This window comes from Orycteropus afer, unplaced genomic scaffold, assembly GCF_000298275.1.
Source record: "Orycteropus afer afer isolate SDZICR_OR568_19922 unplaced genomic scaffold, OryAfe1.0 scaffold00170, whole genome shotgun sequence".
Taxonomy (NCBI): Eukaryota; Metazoa; Chordata; class Mammalia; order Tubulidentata; family Orycteropodidae; genus Orycteropus; species Orycteropus afer.
The window spans coordinates 799,098-824,072 of record NW_006921757.1 but is presented as its reverse complement, the minus strand read 5'-3'; the positions used below and the strand labels follow the sequence as shown (position 1 = coordinate 824,072).

General features: G+C 41.4%; 1 protein-coding gene across 1 annotated transcript in view; it reads left to right on the top strand.

Annotated features, from left to right (window-relative positions):
- The window catches only part of SND1 (staphylococcal nuclease and tudor domain containing 1), a 573,924-nt gene that overhangs the window by 363,550 nt on the left and 185,399 nt on the right, over window positions 1-24,975 (top strand). The gene's annotated exons all lie outside the window — the stretch shown is intronic.

Below are 24,975 nucleotides of genomic sequence, written 5' to 3'. Positions count from 1 at the left end.
CTTGGAGTTTACAAAGACTTATGGGTAGAAAAGCCACACAAAGTAATTTACTACACTGCACTTGGTGATTTTCTTTTGGAGTGTGTCCTGTTGGGGGTTCATTGGACTTCTTGAATGTATATCTTCTCATCTTTCATCGTTAGGAAGTTGCATTCCAACAAATCTTCGACAGTTATCTGTGATTTTATTTATCTTTTCTTGTTCTAGAATTCTAATAACACCTTAATTATTCTGCTTAATGGTATCCTGCATAAATCTAGGCTTTCTTCAATTTTTTAAAACATGTTTTATTGAAATATAATTTATGTATGATGAAATATACAAAACTAAAGTGACATGGCTCAGTACTTTTTTTCTTTTGCAGTGTTCCCTCCCCTACCCTCCCACCCCTATTAACCAACAAAGAAAGTTTCCTTCTGTATATAAAACTTTCCTTGAACTAATACTATATTTGTTCTTCTGTGATTGACTTATTTCACTCAGCATAATGCCCTCCCAGTTCATTCACGTTATGCAGTGTTTTGCAGATTCTACATTTTTCTTTACTATTGCATAGTAGGCTTTCTTCAGTTTTGTACACCTTTTTTCTGATTGATCTTCAGCAACATAGGATTGTGAAATTTGTCTTCAATTTTACTAATTCTGTCTTCAGTTGATTTGATTCTACTTCTTTGCCTTTTTGATATGTTATCTGTTTCTGAAATCTTGATATTAATTTCCTGGATTTCTGTTTGCTGTTTTCATTTGGTTTCTAATTTTTTAGTTTGTTCTTATATTGTTTTCCTAAATTGTACTAGAGTTTTATCTGTGTTTCCCTTAATTTTTGGTGTTTTCTTTGATTTTGTTAGTATTTTCCTTGATTTGTCTCTCAATCTGTTGAAGGTACCTAACTATAATTCTATTGTATTCCTCATTATGTAGTTGTATGACAGGGAGGTTGTCTGGCTCTGTATTCTGGTCCTTTGTTTTTACTACTTTGTCTTGTTACTTTGTGTGAACTGAGATTGTCAGTTGTCTTCAAGACGTTGTGATGTCATTGTATTTATACTTAATTGGTGATAGTATGTTGGTGTATTTCAGACTGGGTTTGTTTCCTTTTGTTTTGTTTGGCTTTATTTTGTTTTGATATATCCAGGCAAGCAGGGCTGGTGTGGTGCTCTGTTTATTTGATAGTTTGGCAGCACTTAGAAAAAAGGAGGGAAAAAAAAAACTTAGGGAGCAGAGCACCTGGACTGTGTTCCTCCTGGCCAAACAGGCAACAGGGAGCAGAGCACCCGGTCCTGGTACTCGTTCCTGCTTACGCAGAAGGCAACTGGAGGAAGGACACCTGATAACAGACCAGTTCCTACTCACCCAGAAGATGTCAGGGAGCAAGGCAACTAGTTCCAGAAGGAATTCCCGCCAGCTCAGAAAGCAGCTGGGGACAAGACATCTGGTCTCAGAAGAAGTTCCTGCTGTCCCAAAAGGGGGCTCAGTATCATATACCTGGTCCCAGCAAAAGCTCCTGCCAGCCCAAAAGGCGACTGGGAGCCAGGTGGCTGATCTCATATCTAGTTCCTGTCTATCCAGAAGACAACTAGGGGCAGGGTGCCTGAACCCAAAAAGTTTCTGGCAGAAAAGTGATTGGGACCAAGGTGCCTGATTCCGGGGAAGGTTCCTTCTGGCTTAAAAAGCAGTTGTGGGCACGGCGTGTCACCCATACCCAATTCCTGCTATCTCAAAAGGTAACTGGGCACAGGGCCCCATTCCCCGAAAATGTTCCTGCCACCCCAGAAGCCATCTTGGTGTGGAGTTACCTGGCCTCAGAAAACATTTCTACTACCCCAGAATGTGGCTGGGAGCAGGGCATCTTGTCCTGGGACAGTTCTTGCCTGCCCAGAAGGCAGCTGGTGGCAGGAGGCCCAGTCCAGGATGGAATTCCTGTTGGTGCAGAAGGTGGGTGGGAGTAGGGGATGGCTGTACTTGCGTTCACCAGGAGGGCATGGGGTACAAGGAGAACAAAGGGAAATACCCTACTTTGCTGGTCATCAGCCACCAGTGTGATTGCCTGTGCAGTCCTCAACAAGCAGATCCAGTTATCAAGGAGCTGCCTAGACCCGAATGCTGCTTGCACATATTCAGAACGGCCGTGCTGTGAGGCTGGCTAGCAGTCTGCAGCTCTGTTACCTCCTAATTCACCATTTTTATTCCATTTCTACAGCCAGTCAGTATTTAATTCACTTCTTTATCCCTCCCTCCAAAGCTTAAGGTTCCAGAATTATCTTCTGAATCTGTTTAAATTGGTTTCTTGTTTCTGTGTCGTAGAGGGTCTGTGTAGTTTTTCTTCCTATTCAGTCATCTTGCTGGAAGTCTCTTGTAGTTTTACTCTATAGTTTTGCATTTTTAGCAAATTCACTTCAGTATTCCTGGTTGCCTGTGTGTGTGTGTGTGTGTGTGTGTATCTGTATCTGTTCTCTAAGTACTTCTTTGAATTAGTTGTAATATCTTTTTTGGTTCAGTTAAGATAAAATTTTTGACACTTTTACTTTACATGAGTTATGATTTTACCTTTTGGAAAAAATAATCCTTTTAATAGGGAACCAGTTTCAGAAACGAGAGAGAAATACAAAACTACTTCTTAACAGTGGACATTAAGAGATCACATAATTATGTTTTTGGAAATCATTGTTTTATTGCCTATTTTACACCCAGAAATGTGAAGAGTAATATGGTTGTGAAACTCTAAAATAAGTGTGAATCTTTCACTGGCAGATCGTCCAATTTCCTGCCCATTCTGAACTTGGTCCACCATTTTTGTTCACTGGCCGCTTTTATTGGGGACAGTACAGCCACCATGGCAGGTAACCTTACTGTAGGAAGAGTCGACATCGCAGACAGGGCACCATTTCTTCTGATAGGCATGTGTCCTCTCTGCAACTCAGTACCTTGAAAATGTTTCATCAGGTGGTTTCCCCGTGGCTGGACTCCTGGAAACCAGGGCTTCTTTATGTGTTGCTTCTCACAACAAGACATCTCCCTCCCAACAAAATCAGTAGACTTGATATATCACTGCAGTGAATTCCATTTTCACAATGTTTTCTGCTACATATGTTTCCAAGTTCCTTCTTAAACCAAAAAACCAAGCTCACTGCCATTGAGTCGATTCTGACTCATAGTGACCCTTTAGGACAGAGTAGAACTGGCCCACAGGGTTCCCAAGGCTACATATCTTTATGGAAGCAGACGCTCTCATCTTTCTCCCATGGAAGAGCTGATGAGTTTGACCTACTGACCTTTTTGTTAGCAGCTGAATACTTTAACCTCTGCACCACCAGAGCTCCTGGGTCCTTTCTTGTTGTTGTTGTTGTTGTTGTTATGTGCCATCGAGTTGGCCCCAACTCATAGCTACCCCTCCTTGGGTTTCTGAGGCAGTATGACTATGGAAGTAGATTGCCCAACCTTCCTTTCGAGGAGTGGCTGGTGGGTTTGAACCACCACCCTTCCTGTTAGCAGTCAGATGCCTTAGGCACTGTGCTACCAGAGCTCCTGGGTCGGTCCTTAATATTTATTTAATTATGACTTCACATGCAGTAAGGAGCTATGGTAGCACAGTGCCTAAGGCATCTGACTGCCAACCAGAAGGATGGTGGTTTAACCCACTAGCCACTCTGCAGAAGCAAAACTTGGCAATCTACTTTCATAAAGATTTACTGCCTCAGAAACCCAGTGGGGATTGCTGTGAGTTAGAATCGATTCAGTGGTGGTGGGTTTGGTTTGATTTGGTGGTTTTCACATGCAGCAGTGCATGGAAATGAGCTCCTTAGAAGCAGGGTCTAGCTTCCACTGAAGTGTACTGAGTTCTGACAGTTTTTGCCTTTCTTCCTTTGTTTGTTCAAAGAAAGGAGAAAAGAAATTGAGGGAGTCCAGGAGCATTTGTTTTGAACAAAGTGGCATCGCTTTCCAGAGAGAGTTGCCGCCAGCATGGATTCTGCTGCCATTCCATGCACTTCTGTTCTATTTCCCGTTCTCTGGGTGCATGTGGATATTGCTCTGTAATTCTATTTCATGGGTCCAGATTGGTTAAATGAGCCCATTACAGGCTCAGCTAAATGAATGTAAGGGTATTTTGAAGGCAGTTGATAAAATTTCTGATTCCCAGGTTGAGGTGTGTGATTGGGTTGTCTAATCTGCCCCATGGCTGCTGAGTGATGTGATAAAACTTGAAATATTTCTGCCCAGCCACAGCTTCACTCCCCACTTCACCATCATAATACTACTTAGCCCTAGACTGAACTCATTTTGTCCTGTGGCTATTGCTTATGTAAACATCTCAAAGTGAGTCATTTGACTAACACAGACATTCTGCTTACTTGTACTTTAAGGCTTTATTTAGCATGCTTCCAACATATTCCGTACAGAATATGTTGTACAGAATTTTGGATACTCTTTGCAGTGTTGATATCCAGATAGATATTCTTGAACTGGAGCTGAGAGTGGCTAAGGCTGGGGGTGGCTTTGGAATGCCCCAGCATGTTGTGGCTCCGTTCCACAGAAATGGTGTGTCAGGAAGAAATGATAGAATTCCCGATATAATATCAGATTTGGAAGGTGCCTGAGAATATAAGCCATTACCAAGACTTCACAGACTATCTGTGTTCATTTGATTGTGTATTACTGCAACATGCCTGTATTCCTCACCCACAGTAGAGCCTATTTGTTTTCTTTTGTATAAAATCCAATCTATTGACTATTGAAGGTTCTTAGTCAACTGGCCCTGACTGCCTTGCTAATGAGCGCTTGTTGAGTGGCCTTTCTTTGTCTTAGGATGCTCCCTGGCCAGGCCGCCTCCTCTCCTCCCTCAGCACATCTCTCTTCTTCCTGGCAACTCCCCCTCTTTATCCTCATGCCTTCTGATCATATTTTCCTTCAGTATTTACATAATCAGTTTTGCACATGCTAATATTTTTTGTTGTTGTTAGTTGCCTTGGAGTTCATTCCAACTCATAGCAACCTCATATTGATTGGTGGATGTTCTCAGTTTTTTTGATATATGTGTAGCCATTTTCCTCACTGGTTTCTACACTCCTGAGAAATGGAGATCTTTGTTATATCTCCTTACAAGGAGCCCTGGTGTCACTCTGTCCTATAGGGTCACTATAAATCAGAATGAACTAGATAGCATAGGAGCTCTTGTGGCGTAGTGCCTAAGGCATTTGACTGCTAACCAAAAGGCTGGTGGTTCAAACCCACCAGCCAGTCCTTGGAAGGAAGATGGGGTGATAGTGCCTCGGAAACCCAAGGAGGGGTCACTATGAGTCGGGTCTGACTCGATGGCAGTGAGTTTTTGGGTTTTTTTTTTTAGATTTGATTTGCCATGTGATGAAGTAAAAAGGATAAAATTGTGCTTGGGGAAAAAAAATTGTCTTGGCTGTGCTGGTTAGTATCTAGAGGTAGCCAGGCTGCAAGGAAGCAACAGAATGGGTATGTGTTTTCTAGAATATAGAGGCAGTATTCTGTAGAGGAAAGATCTCTGGTGGCATAGTGGTAAAATGGGTATCACAATGGTACTTGCTTCACTGAGTTGTGGCGAGGATTCTGTGAGTTAATACATGAAAAATATTTAGAGCAGTTGACATAATAAGAGCTCAACAGAGAGCAGGGGTTGACATGGTGATGGTGATTATTAAGTTGCTTAGCATTCTGCCTAGAACACTGTTCTGCAGGATTTTATCTTTGAAAATTAATAGGGACACATTCTGGTTTGTCATGCATAAACTTGTTTAGTTTATTGCAGGGTCATCATGGACCTCTTTAAAGTATTGAAAAGCAAAGATGTCACTTTGAGGACTAAGGTGCGCCGGACCCAAGCCATGGTATTTACAGTCACCACATATGCATGTAAAAGCTGGACAGTGACTAAAGAAGACAGAAGAAGAATTGATGCCTTTGAATTACAGTGTTGGTGAAGAATATTAAATATACCATGCACTGCCAGAAGAACAAACAAATCTGTCCTGGAAAAAGTACAGCCAGAATATTCCTTAGGAGCGAGGGTGGTGAGGCTTCATCTCACGTACTTTGGGCATGTTTTCAGGAGGGAGACCACTCCCTGGAAAAGGACATTTAAAAAAACAAACTCACTGCCATCAAGTCAGTTCCAGCTCATAGTGACCCCTGCTCGGTTTCCAAGGTGGTAAATCTTTACGGAAGTAGATTGTCCAGTCTTCCTTCCGGGAAAAGGACATAGTGCTTGCTAAAGTTAGAGGGTCAGAGAGAAAGAGGACGACTTCAGAAAGATGGATTGACACAGAGGCTGCAACAGTGGACTTGAACATAGCCGACGATTGTGAGGACGGTGCTAGACCAGGCGGTATTGGGTTGTGTTGTACAGAGGGTCACTGTGAATTGATAGCATCTAATGACAACTGTCATGGCAAGGCACAGAAATAACACTCAGATACTCATTTACAACTAGAGAATCAGAATTAACAATTACAATGTCAGTTCAATGGTTAGAGTCCAAATCTTTAGACTTCAAGCTTTTACCTTTAACAAGAGGTCTTAGGAGGAAGGCCTAACTCGATGTAAGCCCCTTGTAACTAGGATCCAAGGTCAGTGGTGGTGGACAGAAAGTCTCAACAGACTTCCTGTGTTTGTCTCTGCCTTCTCTCAGTGAGTGAGCAGAAACCCTAGGGTTTATATGTGAATTTGTCAGTTCTGCTCCACACAACAAGAACCAGTGTGATGTGAAAGATTAGTATATTACGTCTTTTCTCCAAAGTTAGAGATTAGCCAAGTGACACATCTTTTGTTCAAGTGTAAAATTAATTAGGAGATTGTTCAGACCTATGTCTTAAGGCTAGCTTACAAAGACTGACTATGTTGTATCTTCTTTTATCACAGCATGCCAGGTCATAGTCAAGTTTAAAGTTGTTTACTGCATTTTTTACATGCTTCTGTGTTTCTGTGGCTAAGTTCACAAACTTTCTGAATAATTTTCTCATGATTTATAGGTTTCTAATGACTTAATGGGAGTTCTGGTAGCGTAGTGCCTAAGGCACTTGACTGCTAACCAGAAGGCTGGCGGTTCAAACCCACCAGCCACTCCTCAGAAGGAAGATGGGGCAATCTACTTCCATAGTGATACTGCCTCGGAAACCCAAGGAGGGGTCGCTGTGAGTTGGGTCTGATTCGACAGCACATAACAACAACAACAACAGTGACTTAATGCTCAAGAGCCTCACAAAGATACACATATTTCTAAGTTCACATTATGATTGCTTATACATATGTACTTTGTAAGTACAGTAGTGACTTATACTTTTGAGATTTGGGATCATTATAGAAACATACAGAGCACACACAGTCTTCTACATTGGATAGCTTCCATTATCATCATCATCAATAGTATTTATATTACAAACTCTTGATCTAATTCAAGTTCTCCAATCAAACTCCTCCCTTTCCTGACTTTTTTTAACACCTGTTTATCTCATTTGACATTTAATGTATGCCATCTCTGGCTTGATTTTTAAAATGCATCTGCTTTGTTGAATGACTAAATGAATGATAAAAAGTATTTATCAAGAACTTATTATATGAGAGGTACACAAGAGTTAGAGACAACAAAGGTAAACTATTACATACACAATCCTGCATTGATACACTTACAGACAGGCAAGAGATCGGATATGGGTAGGCAAATGGGACTTTACCCACAACCCTATGTAGGTTTGGCAGATGATATTTCCACATATGTGTGTGTGTGTGTGTGTGTGTAGACTCATTAACAACCTATGATATGCAGATGATACAACTTTGCTTGCTGAAAGTGAGGATGACTTGAAGCACTTACTGATGAAGATTATAAAGACTACAGTCTGCAGTATGGATTACACCTCAATATAAAGAAAACAAAATACCTCACAACTGGACCAATAAGCAACATCACAATAAATGGAGAAAAGATTGAAGTTGTCAAGGACTTCATATTACTTGCTTCTGTAATCAACACCAATGGAAGCAGCAGTCAAAACATCAGATAGCATATTGCATTGGGCAAATCTGCTGCAAAAGACTTCTTTCAAGTGCTGAAGAGTAAAGATAACTCCTTGAAGACTAAGGTATGCCTAACCCAAGCCATGGTATTTTCAGTTGCCTCATAATGCATGTGAAAGTTGAACAATGAATAAGGAAGACCAAAGAAGAGTTGATGCTTTTGAATTGTGGTGTTGGTGAAGAATACTGAGGGTGGACTGCCAAAAGAACTAACAGTTGTGCCCTGGAAGAAGTGCAGCTGGAAATGCTCCTTGGAAGCAAGGATGGCCAGACTTCATCTCACCTACTTTGGTCATGTTGTCAGAAGGGCTCATTCCCTGGAGAAAGGGTATCATGCTTGGTAAAGTTGGAGGGTCAACGAAGAAGGGAAGGCCCTCAATGAAATGGATTGACCCAGTGGCTGCAGTGATGGGCTCAGGTATAGCAAGGATAGTGAGGCTGACACAGGACCGGGCAGTGTTTCATTCTGTCATACATAGGGTCACTATGAGTCAGAGACAACTAACAACAACAACAGCAACAACATATATATGTGCTATAAAAATGTCCATGCATATATAGAGCCAACAAGGGCCAAAGTTATGAAAACTTCTTAGCCATAGCCAAACACCTTGTGGGAGTGGGTCCTGAGCCTTGTCAGGACCATAGTCATGGGGGACATCAAGGTCAATTGGCATAACATAGTCCACGAGACGTTGTTATACATCCCATTTTGGTTGGTAGCAAGTGGTGTCTTACGAGCTTTTGAGTGGCTGTCTAGGTGCAACTGTTGGTCTTTCTTTGTCCAGAGCAAAAAAAGAATGAAGAAAATCAAAGATGCATGGAAACAATTAATCTAAGGGACTAGTGGACCATATGAATCTCAGCCTTCACAGCCCTGAGACCAAGACTATATGGTACCTGGCTGCCACTGCCAACCACTCTGAAATGGATCTTAATAGGAGATCCTGGATAGTGTGGAAGAAAAATGTGGAACAAATCTCAAAATAATAAAAAGACGAGGCTTACTGGTCTGACAGAGACTGTGGAACCCCCAAGACTATGGCCCTTAGTCATTGTTCAGCCCTGGAACTGAACTCACTCCTGTGGCTCCACTTTTAGCCAAACAATAGACAGGCCTATGAAGTGAACAATAACCCCAGGGAGGTACGCATTCCCTAGAACAATGCACCAAGATGGAAAGGGCAGTGTTTGCTCAGGAGGCAGGAGTGGGTGGGAAAGAAGGACAAATGAAATGGTAACCACAAGGAGGGAGGGGGGAGTCGGAAGAACTGCCACAATGTGGGGATCGCAGGCAGTGTCGGAAAAATAGGTATGAACTGTTTAATGGAAAACCTATTTACACTGTAAACTTTCACCCAAATTACAGTAAAAAGTTTATTTTTTAAAAAATAATGTATCCCAAAAAAGTATTATATCTTAGGCACAATGCTGGGTCTTAAGGATACAATATTAAAGAAGACAGATACAGCCTTTGGAGGGTATACATTAAGTTATATCACTGGAGTTGTGACAGAAATACAGAGTCCTGTAAGAGTGTGTACTGATGGTCATAGCCTATTTTTGTGGTCAGAGAAAGTCTGATTTTAAAATGAGAACTAAGGAGTTAGGACAAGATCTTGTTCAGGACTGAAGGATAAAACCATATACAGGAAAGTCCTGAGGTAGATAGGTCCCTGGGTTCAACATGGAAGGGCCAGTATTGGGATCCCATTTAACACTTTCCATACAATTTGTTCAGTGACATTGATTACATTTTATAGTGTGTCAGTGTTCTCATTATTTCAAGATTTTTAATTTTGCCCTAAGTACATTGAAAAATCATTGAAATGGGAGTGAATTAATTAGATCACTTTTTCTAGCTGTTGTATGGAGGTAGAGTTTGAGGCAAGAGGGTCTGTAGAACACTGGTTGGGAAGGACATCACAGAGAACTAGTTGAGGATACATTGGTGGCTGGAACTTCGGTCATGGAGGGAGGAAGAAAAATGAAGTTGATTTTAGTTTGGTAGAAGCACTGGTAGAATTTGGTGATTGGATGAGCAGTAAGGAAGAAGGGTGAAACTGGTTGTCAGACGTGAGCTTTCTAAATGTCTGGCCTGAGTAACTGGTTGACAGTGGTGCTACTTTTCCAGTATGGTAAAAGTTAAGGAGTAGATTTGGGAGGAAAATTAAGAATTTTGTCATCTGTTCAGATTGGCCCCTATGAACCAGTATATTCAAGTGATACATTGGTTTAGAGCCCAAAAGTATAGCTTGGGCTTCATGTATTTAGAACTAGTAGGTATATAGATATGAGTGAACAAAATTCTCCAGAAAATATTAAGAGAAAAGAATACTTAGGCCAAGCCCTTTATCTCCAAAATGTAAGGAATATGGGTGGGGTCACTGGCCAAAGAAACATAAAGAGGAGCTGCCCGAGCTGTGGAGGAAAGCCAGGCAAGTGTGATACAGAAACGGAGAGGGGGCTTTCCGTCCCAGCAGTCAGCTAGGCTGCATCAAGGTCAAGAGGAAAACTTGGAACTGTCAGCGGACTTTCCAGCATGGGTTACTGGTGACCTCCGAGCAGGTTTTGTGTAATGAGGTGGGGGAGGTGAAAGTTACATGTCTTCCCAACTGGATTATAAGCAGGGACTTTTCTTAAATCTCTGTCTGTAGTTTTAAGAGTTTCTTACGTATGTTGTTTTTGTTGTCATGTGCCGTCAAGTCGGACCCGACTCATAGCGACCCCTCCTTGGGTTTCCGAGGCTGTATCATTAGGGAAGTAGATTGCCCCATCTTCCTTCCAAGGAGTGGCTGGTGGGTTTGAACCACCAGCCTTCTGGTTAGCAGTCAAGTGCCTTAGGCACTATGCTACCAGTAGTGTCTATGCCATTTTGAGTGAGTGAGGCATTTTTAGAGCATCCATACTGACATATGCACTGATGGAGGAAGCAATGACAATGGTATGAGATCCTTGGTTGAAAAAGCAACCAGACTTCACTTGTCTTAAACTTATCTTAAACCAAAACTCCTTGCTTCAGTTCTCACTCATGCATTCATGGTATACTGAGGTTTCCCAATGATAGGTTAGGCCCTTGGAGTCTCAATTCTAGGACCCCAAAACAATATTCACATGTGATTACGTCATACCATAATTGCAAAGCTAGTGCAAGGAGGGGACATTATTCTGTATTTTTCCTTAGAAAGAAATAGAATTCCCACTACACCCAAAATACTGCAGTCCTAGCAACATTAAAGATACCTTTCTGCAAGAGTAGTTTCATTCTTGTTTTAGCCAATGGGCACAGGTTTTTCTTGTATGCATGGAATTTTGTGTATATTTTATTAAATCTATTTCTGAACCTGACCATGGGGCTTTTTACTACATACTGATGACTTCATTAGGAACACTTTTTTTATTATTCCCACATCATAATAATATGTGATTTTTGTTTGGTTTTCTACTTATTGTCCATACTTTTTTTTCCCCACTCTGAATCATAATTATATGTCTTAAACCTTTAATCCTCAGGAAAAGGACTACTTAGTTTGATGTCATCAGTACCATACAGCACAGTCCTTAGATTCTGGTATTGATGGGATCATGGATAGCTTTTACATGCAGTGTCAGGTCAAGATGTTTTCCAAGTCTATTTATACACTTTATTACAGTGTCTGTAGTATTTGTTTGTCTCACAATATGTGGAAGAAATATAAAGAACTACCTTGTTTTCCACATATAGCACACCCATAAATAACGCCCCCCTGCATGTAATGCTTGTAGTGCTGCACAGGAAACTAACCCATGAGAAGGTCAAACAATTTGCAAAAAAAAATAAAAGTATACCTTGTGTACTATTTGCATAAATCTACAGTAATCACTCTAGACGATGTTGAATGCTGGCTCTGAAAAACTGGAGCGAGGGTTCTCTGACCTGAATAATGTGTCCATTTATCCAGACAAAGCTGAATCAGCCCTAATGTTAGCATATTGTCTTCTTTTCAAAACAGAAACTTCCCGTTTCTTTCTCTTTTATTTCAAAATTTTTTATTTTAATTGCATCAATATAACTAAGCCAAAGGAAGAAAATAAACATAATCTGTACTGTTACCACCAGTAATGCAGCCAAATGCATGTATGTTCACCTGATTGAGAATTTTTTTTATTTCCTTTTTTTCCCCCCTTATTTTGATGAAAGCTTTTTCAAGACAGAGACCTCTGTGTCTTCTCTGTCAGTTCCTAGAACAGTGTAGGTATCTAGAACATGTTGTTTTTGTTGTTGTTGTTGTTGTTGTGTGCCGTCGAGTCGGACCCTCCTTGGGTTTCCGAGGCAGTATCACTACGGAAGTAGATTGCCCCATCTTCCTTCCGAGGAGTGGCTGGTGGGTTTGAACCGCCAGCCTTCTGGTTAGCAGTCAAGTGCTTTAGCCACTATGCTACCAGAACTCCCGTCTAGAACATAGTAGGTACTTAATAATTATTTAAATTACCTTTTCCCCATCATTATAAATACCTTTCCATATTAATGCCTTTAACCTCAGTTTTAACATCTGCCTCGTATTCTTTCTTACAGATGTACGGCTGTTGATTTAATCAGTTGCCGTTGTTGGGTTTTGCATTATTTGGATGGGATTTTTCCTGCCATAAACAACATTGATCTCTTAAGCTAAATCTTTCCATAGCCATAATAATTCTTTTTGAACAGTTCCATAAAATAGAATATTTTTTAACACCATAGTTCTATAAATCTCTTGAGTAAAACTTTCTCTACCAAATTTTCTATTTTTATTAACTATCTTTAAAAATGTAGGGCTTTAAAAAGACTAATTAAATAAAATATGCTTTAGCTTATAGTATATTGGCTCTAAATTGGTGTATCTGCTGGCAAAAATGAAGGTCTGAAGTACTTTCAGGAGTGCTGAAACTATTTCAGCTGTCTCTCACCTTCATTAACATTGGTGTTGTTTTTTATTTTGTACCCTACAGTTTGCTTGCTGAGTTTTCGTCCTCCGTCCTTTTCAGAAGGCTCGTTCTTGTCTCAGGTGGGGCAGGGTTTAGCATGACATCAATTTGCTTGCCCTGGAGTTCTTGATTTGCCCATGAAATGAAAACCTGTGCTTTATCAGACCGTCTTTTAAATTCTTTACTTTGCCCATATTATTTTAATTATCTCTCATGCCATTTTCTGATTCTGTAATAAATTCCTACCTCTTGCCTAGAGAGACTTTGAAAGTGATAAAAAAAAAACTCATATAAAAGTTTTAAAGAAAAAAGGATATTTCAAACCTGTGAGAGATTTTTTAATCCTTGCCTTGTATTGATAGCCAGAATTGTAGAACCTGATTGGCAAACTTTATTCTGTACTCTCCCTGCCACATGTCATGTATAAGCTCTGTTGTTAGGTCAGTCTCATGTCTCCTGTGTCATTTTTGAAAATTTGCGAGATGTTTATTGTGGTGTAAAAATTCATTATCATTTGATATGTAGAAAAGTAAGAGTTGTTAAAAGTTAAGTGGCCATGTTCTTAAACCCACATTGGTTATATTCATCTTTACTACTTTAAAGTGGAAATGCTACATTTAACTCTTTTCTTAGCAGTTTCATGACTTATTCTATATAAATTGGATGTGTGTAATTTTCATGGTTTTAGAGAACTATTTAATCTAGAGATAGTTGGAGGGCGTGCCTTCCAGGGCTTTAGGTTTGTTATAAGCATTTGTTTCTTACAGGTTGGTGTTTTTGAACCACTGTCCCTTATTATTTTATTTTTGAGTAATCACAATTAAGTTTCATAATAAAACAAATTTTATCACATTGTAAGTTACATAGCCAATGGTATCAAGATTCTATTTATTGTTATGCTGTTGGATAATAAAAGGAATTTATGTGGTGATTCTAAGTTCTCATTAATAAAACTACAAAAACAATCCTATGCTTACTTACCTGACCTCAGAGAGATAAGATACTGCCTCCATGAAAGAATAGAATTTTATTTTTTAGAAAGAAAAGGAAATAAACCAAGAAAGAAGGAGGTCTGGATCCAGGAGATAGAATCCAGGAAAGGAGGCAGAGGGAATTTCTGGGTCTTAGTGAAAGGAAGGCCCAGCCCATCCGGTGTGCATTAGACCTGGCAATCCACTGGGCAGATGTGAGCATCAGGATGGGGGCGCTCCAGGAGAGGCGATTCTGATGGCTGGCAGTTGTGAGGGGAGTGTGCGTGGAATCAGTGGACTGTTGGACATGGCTGGCTGACAGTGTTGGGAAGAGTCTGAGGCAAGGTTATTATTATACGTTCCATGTGTAAGTATTTACAAGTCATAATATCCAACACTGAACGTTGATTTGACAAAAAATTTTAATAATCTGTTGGGAAGTTAGAGTATAGGGAAAGCGCTAGTTTTGGGCAAAGTGGTAGTGGGAAAGAAATGAAGTTTGCTTGTGGAAATGTTTCTGGTCAGCGTAAGTTTTGAGGCATAATTTTCAGATAGTCTGTGGATTGGCAGCCTGCACGGAGCATCGCTTGGCCCCTTTGGCTCTGACTAAATGGGCTTCCTCTCATCCAAGTTAGAGGAGGACTGAGCTATATATAGGAAGGAAATAAGCTTGTTGCATAGTTGAGATTTTCATATGATTCTAACTAAGTTTATACTCCACCCTTTTATGTGCAGCACATTATATCATAATCTGCACTTTCTATGCTACGTTTACAGTACAAAAAAAGTCTTGTAGAATAAGCCAAGGGCATTGTACTTCATGTTTGATGATAAAATGCTGATTTCCCCACTAAAAGACAATGGCTTCATTTCTAAAGGTTAAATTGAATGCTTTTCACAATATCATTTCACCTGGTTGAATTTGGGGAACTGAAAATCATTCAAGAAAAGCATACTTTCTGAGCCTATGTGGAATTAGCATTTGACTGTGAATTGGATGTTATTTTATTCACTTTAGGCATATCACATGATTTTCTTTCAAGGTAGAAAAGAAATGTCAATAGGCATATGGACTTTGTAGTACTTTCTTCCTTATTTAAGCAAAACATTTCCTGTCTGACTAATTGAGGATGGCATCATGCTCTCGGGCTTTCTTTTAGCCGTTGCCTGAGAATCGATACTTTCTTGTGCTGCTTTTGGACAACAGGATGCTTTTCTATCCTCTTTTGATGCCTTGTTTTCTCTTCTAAGCCATTTTCTACTTAAAATTATAAAAGTACTTCACTGATAACTATATTAAAGCAGTTTATCTGATACAGAATTACCGTTTAATTTTGAACTTAAGTTATTCTCTCTGATCTACTTTCAAGCTAGTTGGACAGAAAGAAGTTATTTTGAGTTAAAATATCATGTATTCTGTCTACCTAGGCCATATTTTTTTGTTTATTTAAATAATTAAGGTATAATTTACCTGCAGTAAGTTTTACCAATTTGTGTGTATGATTCTATTAAGTTTTGACATATGTATATTTTTTGACTAACATGTACACAGGTAATCTCCACCATAGTAAAATAGAACTGTGTCATCACCCCAAGTAATTCTTCTGTCTCCTTTGGCAACAACCCTTATCCCGACCCCCCAGTTCCTGGCAACCACTGCTCTGTTTTCTGCCTCTGTAGCTTAACCTTTGCAAGAATAATTAGAATCATACATCTGAGATTCATCCATGTTGTTGCCTGTTTACTTTTCACTGCAGAATAGTCCACGTTTATGTGTTGTAATTTGTTTGTTCCTCAGTTGAAGGATATTTAGATAGTTTCCAGTTTTTGACAGTTATGAATAAAAGCCAGGCCATATTTTGGGGATACCTAACTTACTCATATGATCTAGAATCAGTGGTACTGAAGGAGGAAGTCAAAGCTGCAGTGAAGGAATTGGCGAAGAACAAGACTCCAGGAATTGACAGAATACCGATTGAGATATTTCAACAAACGGATGCCCCATTGGAGGCACTCACTTGGTTATGCCAAGAGATTTGGAAGACAGCTACCTGGCCAACTGACTGGAAGAGATCCATATTTGTACCCATTCCAAAGAAAGGTGATCCCACAGATTGTGAAAATTATAGAACAATATCATTAATATCACATGCAAGTAAGATCTTACTGAAGATAATTCAAAAACGTTTGCAGCAGTATATTGACAGAGAACTTCCAGAGGTGCAAGCTGGATTCAGAAGAGGACATGGAACAAGGGATATCATAGCTGTTGTCAGATGGATCTTGGCTCAAGGCAAAGAATACCAGAAAGATGTCTACTTGTGTTTTATTGACTATGCAAAGGCAGTTGATTGTGTGGATCATGGCAGATTATGGATAACATTGAGAAGAATGGGAATTCCCGAGCACTTGATTGTACTCATGAGGAACCTGTACCTTAACCAGGAGGCTGTCGTTCGAACGGAACAAGGGGACACTGCATGGTTTAAAATCAGGAAGGGAGTGTGTCAGGGTTGTATCCTTTCCCCATACTTATTCAATCTATATGCTGAGCAAATAATCCGAGAAGCTGGACTATATGAAAAAAAATGTGATATCAGGATTGGAGGAAGAATCATTAACAACCTGAGATATGCAGACGATACAATTTTGCTTGCTGAAAGTGAGGATGACTTAAGGCACCTACTGATGAAGGTTGAAGAATACAGTTTGCAGTATGGATTATGTCTCAATATAAAGAAAACAAAAATCCTCACAACTGGACCAATGAGCAGCATCACAATAAATGGAGAGAAGATTGAGTCTGTCAAAGAATTCATGTTGCTTGGCTCTACAATCGATGCCAATGGAAGCAGCAGTTAGGACATTAGATGACGTGTAGCACTGGGAAAGTCAACTGCGAAGGAACTGTTTCAAGTGCTGAGGAGCAAGAATATCTCCTTGAGGACTAAGGTGTGCCTGACACAAGCCATGATATTTCCAATTGCCTCGTATGCATGTGAGAGCTGGACAATGAATAAGGAAGACTGAAAAAGAGTTGATGCTTTTGAGTTGTGGTGCTGGCGAAGAATGCTGAAAGTCCCATGGACTGCTAAAAGAACTAACAGATCTGTCCTGGAGGAAGTGTACCTGAAATGCTCCTTGGAAGTGAGAATGGCCAGACTTCATCTCACCTATTTTGGTCTTGTTGTCAGAAGGGGCCACTCCTTGGAGAAGGATGTCATGCTTGGTAGGGTGGAGGGTTGACAAAAGAGGGGGAGGCCTTTAACGAGATGGATTGACACAGTGGCTGCAATGATGGGCTCAAGTATAGCAGGGATCATGGAGCTGGCGCGGGATCGGGCAGTGTTTCATTCTGCTGTGCATGGGGTCACTATGAGTCGGAAACGACTCGACGGCACCTAACAACAAGAAGTTACTCATAGGCCCCCTGATGGTGTAACGGTTGAGCATTTGACTGCTAACCAGAAGATTGGCAGTTCAAGCCATGGGGCGGCCCCACATGACAAAGGCCTGCTGGTCTGCTCACGTAACAGCCAAGCAAACTCTGTGGGGGCAGTTCTCTGTCACATGGGGTCGGCATGAATCAGAATCGACTCGACCCCACTCAACAAAAAACAACCTCTTCCTATCCTATGATTGGCTTTCCTTTCATTGGACGTATTGCCTTGACAAAGAAAAAATATTTATAGAAGCTTGTCCTTCATAGGGCTGCTGAGGGTAGACATATTTTTAAAGCTGGGGAAGATTTAGTTTTTCCTAAGACTGATTGCAGAGTAAAAACTTATTATTTTTTTTATTTTATTTTCCTGTTTGGAAGATGAAGCCACATTTGCATTAACATACCCTGGCAGCTTCTGTCTTCCAATTTGGTAAGCATATCATTCTGGTTCCTTCTGCCCTTCAGTCTGTCCTTATCTGCAGGTTCCCGTTTGGAAACACTCCTTAGCCAGTCCATCCTCCCTTACTACTTGGTAAAGGAGGGGAGCCAGAGAAGAAAATGTCTGGTGAGCTCTGTGTTGAGGCACCACAGAGTAGAATGCCAGTTCCCACGCTCAGGGTTTCCCTTCCAGCTTAGCATGCCTACAAGCATCCTCTTGGTTCACGCTCCCAGGAACGGAGCCCAGAGCCTTAGCGGTGCTCTCCGCTGTGCACTGACGTGTCGGGGGCCTGAGCAAGGTGCCGTGCCAACTAAGGAGACACACGCAAAACGGTAAATAACGGACAGCACTTAATGAGACATTATTGATGGCCAAGCTTCGCTGCCTTTTTTTTTTTTTTCTTTTTAATGTTGTTTTATTTTTTTTCCTTTCTTTTTTGTAAGAATGTTTTTCTTTAGGGTACTCTCCTGTGTTCATTTCATTTCTACTAAACTTGCAACTCCCTGAAGTTTATTCTTCGCCTCTCAGGTCCCCTCTCACACACACCATGAAACATTGATAACCAGCCAGGGAAGGTCGCTTTTAAAATTGTAAGTGCTTTGTGGTGCGGCGCCTGGAGGACATTCCCAGGGTCTCCCCCCAGGGCCCCATTTATTTCAAAAGATTATCTTGCACCTCACAGAGAGTCATAAACCCATTCTGTGAATTAAAATGCCACTCGAGAGCCCCGGGAGTGGGTAAGGAGAGGAGGGCGGTATGACGGATGCCGTTTTGCCGTTCTCGTCAGGGAGGTGGTTACGCTGTGTCTTCCACACAGCTGCAGAAGTAACTCACCTGATCTGCACAGCCCAGGAGAGAGAGAAAACGGTAATGACTTACCACCAAGCAGCCTCAAGTGAGAGCACATCTGCTTCAGTATCCTTAGCAGTTAGTTGTGATCTCCAGTCCCTGTGACCTATATCTGCCCTCCTGTTCACAAGGATTTTGCCGCTTTAATATTAAGATTGGTGGAACAAAACTAAACATCATAAAAAACAAAACAAAACAGGCTCACTGGTGTGACAGACTGGTGAAACCCACAGGACTGTGGTCCCAAGTTATCCTTCGGACCTGGAATTGAACTCATTCATTCCCGTAGCTTAAATCCCAGCCAAACAATAGACAGGCCTACAAGCTGAAGACCTAACCAGGGCGGTGCACTCCCTAGAAAAATCAACCATGAGAGATCAGAAGGCCAGCATTTGTGCAGAGAGAAAGGCTGGGGACCAGGAATGCATGGGAAGAAGACAGGGAAAGGGTGACCACAGGGAGGAAGTGGGAGGTAAGCTGTTAGACTGCAGGGAATGTAACCAGTGTCACAAAACAAAATGTATGTGAACTATTGAATGTAAAGCAAATCTGCTTTGTAAAATTTCACCCAAATTACAATAAAAAGTTTTTAAAAAAACGATTGGTTGGACCCAAACAGCACTGTTTGAAGTCCTCGGTCCCAGGGTCTACCCCAATAGGGCCTAGCAGCCCTTCTAGGGCAGACACATGCCGGACTGGGCAGGAGAGTACCCAGCTCTACCTCCAGAAGGGCTTGTTAGGTTCAAAGGGCCTCTTCTGAATTCAGTTTCGCAAGTGCTGGTGGCGTCCCCCCGGCATCATTATAAACGCTGCATGTATTTGTTTTTAGTTCTTTTCTCTATGATATTAATCAAAGTGTGATTGTGGTGATGAGAACTAATTAGTGAGTTTCATTATTAACAGTTCCCATCTGAGACTTGCACATGATAATCCTGAGTGGTTAATTGTCAACTAATAGATTTACTCTGAGTTCCCTTTCCTCCGTTCTTTCTGTGTTGAGATGTTGACTTCCCCCAGCCCTAACTATTTTAAGGCCTGCTCAGTGGGAATTTTTAGTGAAAAACAAAATACAAACAACCACCCAAAAAAAAAAAAAAAAAAAAAACCATAGGATTCATTTAATAACTATGTAGTGCAAACTGGCAGCTTTTCCAGAATTTTACACAATTCGCAGACCTTTGCTTTGTGTAGGTTCTGCTCTTGTGGCATGTGAGTAGCCTGGCTGAGTATTGTGCTCTCAACCAACTCTGTCCTGGGCCAACCATGTTGGGGTTCAGCTTCCCCTGCTGCGTACCCGCCACTCCCACCCCAGTGTTTCCACTCTCCCTGACCTGGTAATGCTGTGCACAAAATTATTTAAGGCATGTATTTGTATCCACAGCGAAGTTCTTTGTCAGGGTAAGTTGGAGTCTGGTGGCTGAAGGGGATTTCTTAAAGCAGGGACACATGACCCACATTTGGAAAAAGTTTGGCCTGACAGGCCAGAAGTGGGGGCCAAGTAGGGCTGCACCATTAAGGTGTCTTTATAACCTTTACCTTTCTCTGAGGATGACCCTTCTTTTTCTTCAGGGTCATTCACAACCCTGCTCCTAGAAGATTGAGGTATAGATATTAACATCCTTTGAAATGAAGTCACCTCAGCACATTTGTTGCGTCATTACTTTCTCAATTTCAAGGTGCATTAAGGAGGCAGAAACATTCCTTAAAGAGATGCCATCCAGGTTAAATGTAGCTGATGCAACCTTAAATTAGCTTTTCTAAGACTATAGGAAAATACTTCTGTATGGTTTGTTTGGTTTCCATTGGCCAATTTTATCAGAAGTAGATGCCAAGACCTTCTTCCCAGGCTGGAAGCTGCACCAGGACCTGTCCGCGGTGACCCTGCTGGCATTTAAGATACTGGTGGCATAGCGTCCAGCATCACAGCAACACGGAAGCTACCACAGGATGACAAATGAGTAGACGAGTGTTGAATAGACTTTGGCTGAAAGCAAAGAAATACCAGAAAGATGTTTACCTGTGTTTTGTTGACCGTGCAGCTGTGTGGATCGTACCAAATTGTGGGTAACATTTGCAAGGAATGGAAATTCTGGAACACTTAATTGGGCTCATGCAAAACCTTTACATGGACCAAGAGGCAGTTGTTCAGACAGACAAAGGGAATACTGCATGGTTTAAAAGCAAGAAGGATATGTGTCAGGGTCATATCTTTTCACCACACCTAATCAGTCTGTATGCTGAGCAAATAATCCAAGAAACTGGACTATACGAAAAAGAATGTGGCATCAGGATTGAAGGAAGACTCGGTAACAGACTGTGATACACAGATGATACAACTATGCTTACTAAAAATGAATAGAACTTGAAGCACTTACTGATGAAGATCAAAGACTATAGCCTTTAGCATGGATTACACCTTAACATAAAGAAAACAAAAATCCTCACAACTATACCAGTAAGCAACATCATGATAAACAGAGAAAAGATTGAAATTGTCAAGGATTTCATTTTACTTGGATCCACAATCAATGCCCATGGAAGCAGCAGTCAAGAAGTCAAATGATGAACTGCATTGGGCAAATCTGCAATAGATTTCTTTAAAGTGTTAAAAAGCCAAGATGTTACTTTGAGGACTAAGGTGCGTCGGACCCAAGCCAGGGTATTTCCATTCCCTTTTATGCATGTGGACAGCTGGACAGTGAATAAGGAAGACTAAAGAACTGATGCCTTTGAACTGTGGTGTAGGTGAAGAATATTGAACATACCGTGGACTGCCAGACGAGTGAACAAACCTGTCTCGGAAGAAGTACAGCCGGAATGTTTCTGAGAAGTGAGGATGGTAAGATTTTGTCTCACAAACTTCGGACGTGTTTTTAGGAGGGACGCGTGTCTGGAGGACACCATGCTTGGTAAAGTAGAGGGTGAGTGAAAAAGAAGAGGACCCTCAGTGAGGTGAACTGACACAGTGGCTGCAGCGTAGCAGTGATTGTGAGGAGAGTGCAGGGCTGGGCAGTGTCTTACTCTGTTGCACGTAGGGTCACTCTGAGTTGGAACCAAGTCAGTGGCACCTAACAACAACAACATGATTTGTTTTGGAGAACAGGTTTTGTGAAAAACTACCAGTGCAACAAAAAAAGGCTTCTGTATTCAGAAATACAGTTGGCTCTTGATTGTTTACACCAATGGAGTAGAATACTGATACAGGTAACAGAAAACCATATCTAATTTATCTACTTGGATCCTCAAAGCCTAAAGCCAGTGTAGCAACAGCAAAGTATGGCAGATAGCTAGCTAAGCCTTGTGTAAATAAGCCACAGCATAGACAACTGAGAATGAGGGTGTCTGCATGTAGACGTCTAAGCAAAAATGTTCGACATAGTAGTCTGTCTTGGAAGTGAAGCTTTCTGTGTCACAAATCCTAGTCTGGTTATCTCTAAATCTGAGACCAATGATTTTTATAGTCAGAAATACATTTTGAAGTTAAGTGCTAAAGAAACTTTTGATTGCATTAAATCTCAGTGGGCCTAGCTTCAGGATTATCGGAGAATTTAAAATGTTATGTTAATGACATCTTTAAGGAGTCACGGTAGCACACAAATGGTTAAGCGCTCAGCAGCTAACTGAAAGGTTATGCATTTGAACCACCCATCACACCCATGGGGGAAAGACCTGGCGATTTGTTTCCATGAAAGTTACAGCCTGGAAAACCTATGGGGCAGTTCTGTCACATTGGGTCACTGTAAGTCGAGATGGACTCACCGGCACTGACAACAGCAACAAGATCACCCGACATTTTCAGGTCCTTAGGAGAGCCTAGACTGGTCTCCACTACACTGTTTCTCAAAGTCACGTTTTCTCTTATTTACCTTTTGCCGGGACCTTGGAAATGACTGTAGGAGACTCAAGACCCTTGCTGTACTTGCACAGGCTCTTTGGAAGGCAAATTATTGAACCACATTCAGCCTGTTTGATAGTAATACAATCAGAATTCCTAAAATAAATAATTTCCATAGCTCGATTAGCTGGGAATGATTTATGGCTCTTCCCTGTCACCCGAGGGAACCTGTCAATCTGCCTTGACCGTCTTTTCATTTGAGCCACTGAAACAAATCTTAAAGGTTTCAAGAATTTCTCCACTGAAAACAAACACATCAAGCAGAAGAAGCACTTGGGTGGTGTGTGAGTTGACAAGGAAAGACAGACACCATTGTGTGGCTGTGACTGAGACTTCAAAGAACTGGTTCAGTGTAATTGACTTCCTAAGAGTTTTCCATTCCTAAAACCTACCCACGTGGATGGCATTGCCATCTTCTCCCTTAATGGGAGGCCCATGGGCATATCTCTCATCCCAACCTTTCAGACACTTGCCTGAAGAGAATTTGGGAGTTCCATGTCATGTCTTGTAATTTTGCCTCTGGAAATAAACATGGCCAGTTCTGATAGGCTTTCAAAGATTTGTTTTCATGCCTTTACTTGTCATAGTTGGCTTTCATTTCTCATCTTTGCCATAATAAATGGCATGTCACATTCTCTCTACGTCTTTTCTGGAATAGGGCTGCTAAATTGAGGATTGAGGCTTAGGAAGAGTCAGGAACATCTAACTGATTTTATTACATGAATAATGGTTAAGGTCCCTGTGCTTCTCCTTGATTCTCAGTCTGAGTAGGTATCTCTCCTGATAAAGTGGAAACTCCAAAGTCACTGCCAGTGAGTCGATTTCAACTCATAGCGATCCCCTTTGGGTTTCTGAGGCAGTAAATCTTTACAGAAGTAGATTGCCCAGTCTTCCTTCTGTGGAGTGGCTGGTGGATTTGAACTGCCAGCCTTCTGGTTAGCAATCAAATGCCTTAGGCATTAAGCTACCAGAGCTCCTTTGATAAAGCAGGTAAGTAGCAAAAAAGGACAAGCTGTTACAGAAAGTCCATCCATCCTTTAAAGTATATTTTTCTGCTACAGTAAAGACATATTCAAGACATACTTTGTGTGTATATGTTTATATGTGTGCATGCTGTTGTTATTCCTATAAGCATTTTTTTCCAGATAAATATATCCAAAAAGATAATGATGATCAAAAGTCTGTTTCTGAAAACTATGAATTACTGCAGTCTTGAGGAAAAAAAGGCCTTCAGAGACATTCAGTTGCCTCATGGTTCGTGATAATCAATTTGATAATTGTTGTTGACTTACTGGCTCAGTTCATGAATAATAGCCCAGATTTAGACTAGTATGGCAAAAGGATTTTAATCAGGTAGTGCTTGCTTTCCCATGGAGCATTTGTCTTGCTTGACTGTTCTGGACTTCAGCCAGCTTCCAGAGAGGCATTTCCTACTGTATATGTATATAGTAGAATATGTGTGGCTTAAGTGTGCACTGGGGGAGTTCCCAACCCACTAAAGTTCATTGTTACCTTACCTTTTACCACTGTGCCATTAGAGTCCCTGAGAACAGATGACTGGCTCCCCTTTTCTCCAGGAAGCTGTTTGAAGGGAAGGCTGAATCTCATTACACTCTAAGTACTGTTTTCATCCCAGCCCACCTCACTGCTTCTGAATGAGAGGAGCCCCTTTGGCTGCCGTGGAGACTCTCAAATACTTGATGGCTTGTTAAATTTTCATTATCTAATGTGCATTAATTTAGATACAATAGCTCGGTTGCTAGGAGCAGAGGGAGAGGCAGAGTGTGGTGGCATGCAGCCTGCCTGTGTCACGGGAGTCGGGAAGGTGTGCAGAACCTGCTGTCCTCAGAGGGAGTTTGGGGATCTAGCAGCTGGACTGAAAACCTCGGCGGTTCTGACATCCAGTGACTGTTCCTCCAGCGCATGGGATGTGGTATTTCGATGCTTGATTGCTCCATCATGTGCTTAATTGGCTTGAGGGGCTGAAAAGCTTTGAAGGCTCTGAGCTCCTCTGGTGGAGAGCTCTGAGACTGGAAATGCCCACACTGGTACCCTTGAGGGGAGAGTGCATGGGCTTTGTTGATGCAGGAGAAAAGTTTACAGAGCGCTGTGCTGTTGGATTCTTCTCATGGTTTCTATAATCGTTTGAGGAGCCCTGGCAGCAGAGCGGTTAAGCGCTCGGCTGCTAACCGAGAAGTAGTGGGTTTGAACCCACCAGCTGCTCTGCAGGAGAAAGATGAAGCAGTCTGCTTCCATAAAGATGCATAGCCATGGAAATCCTACAGGGCAATTCTGCTCTGTCCTGTAGGTCGCTACGAGTTGGAATCGACTCAACAGCAGTGATTGTCTGGGAGTTCTTGTCATTATTTGTGCAGACATGATGTGGTGTTTGTCTCCA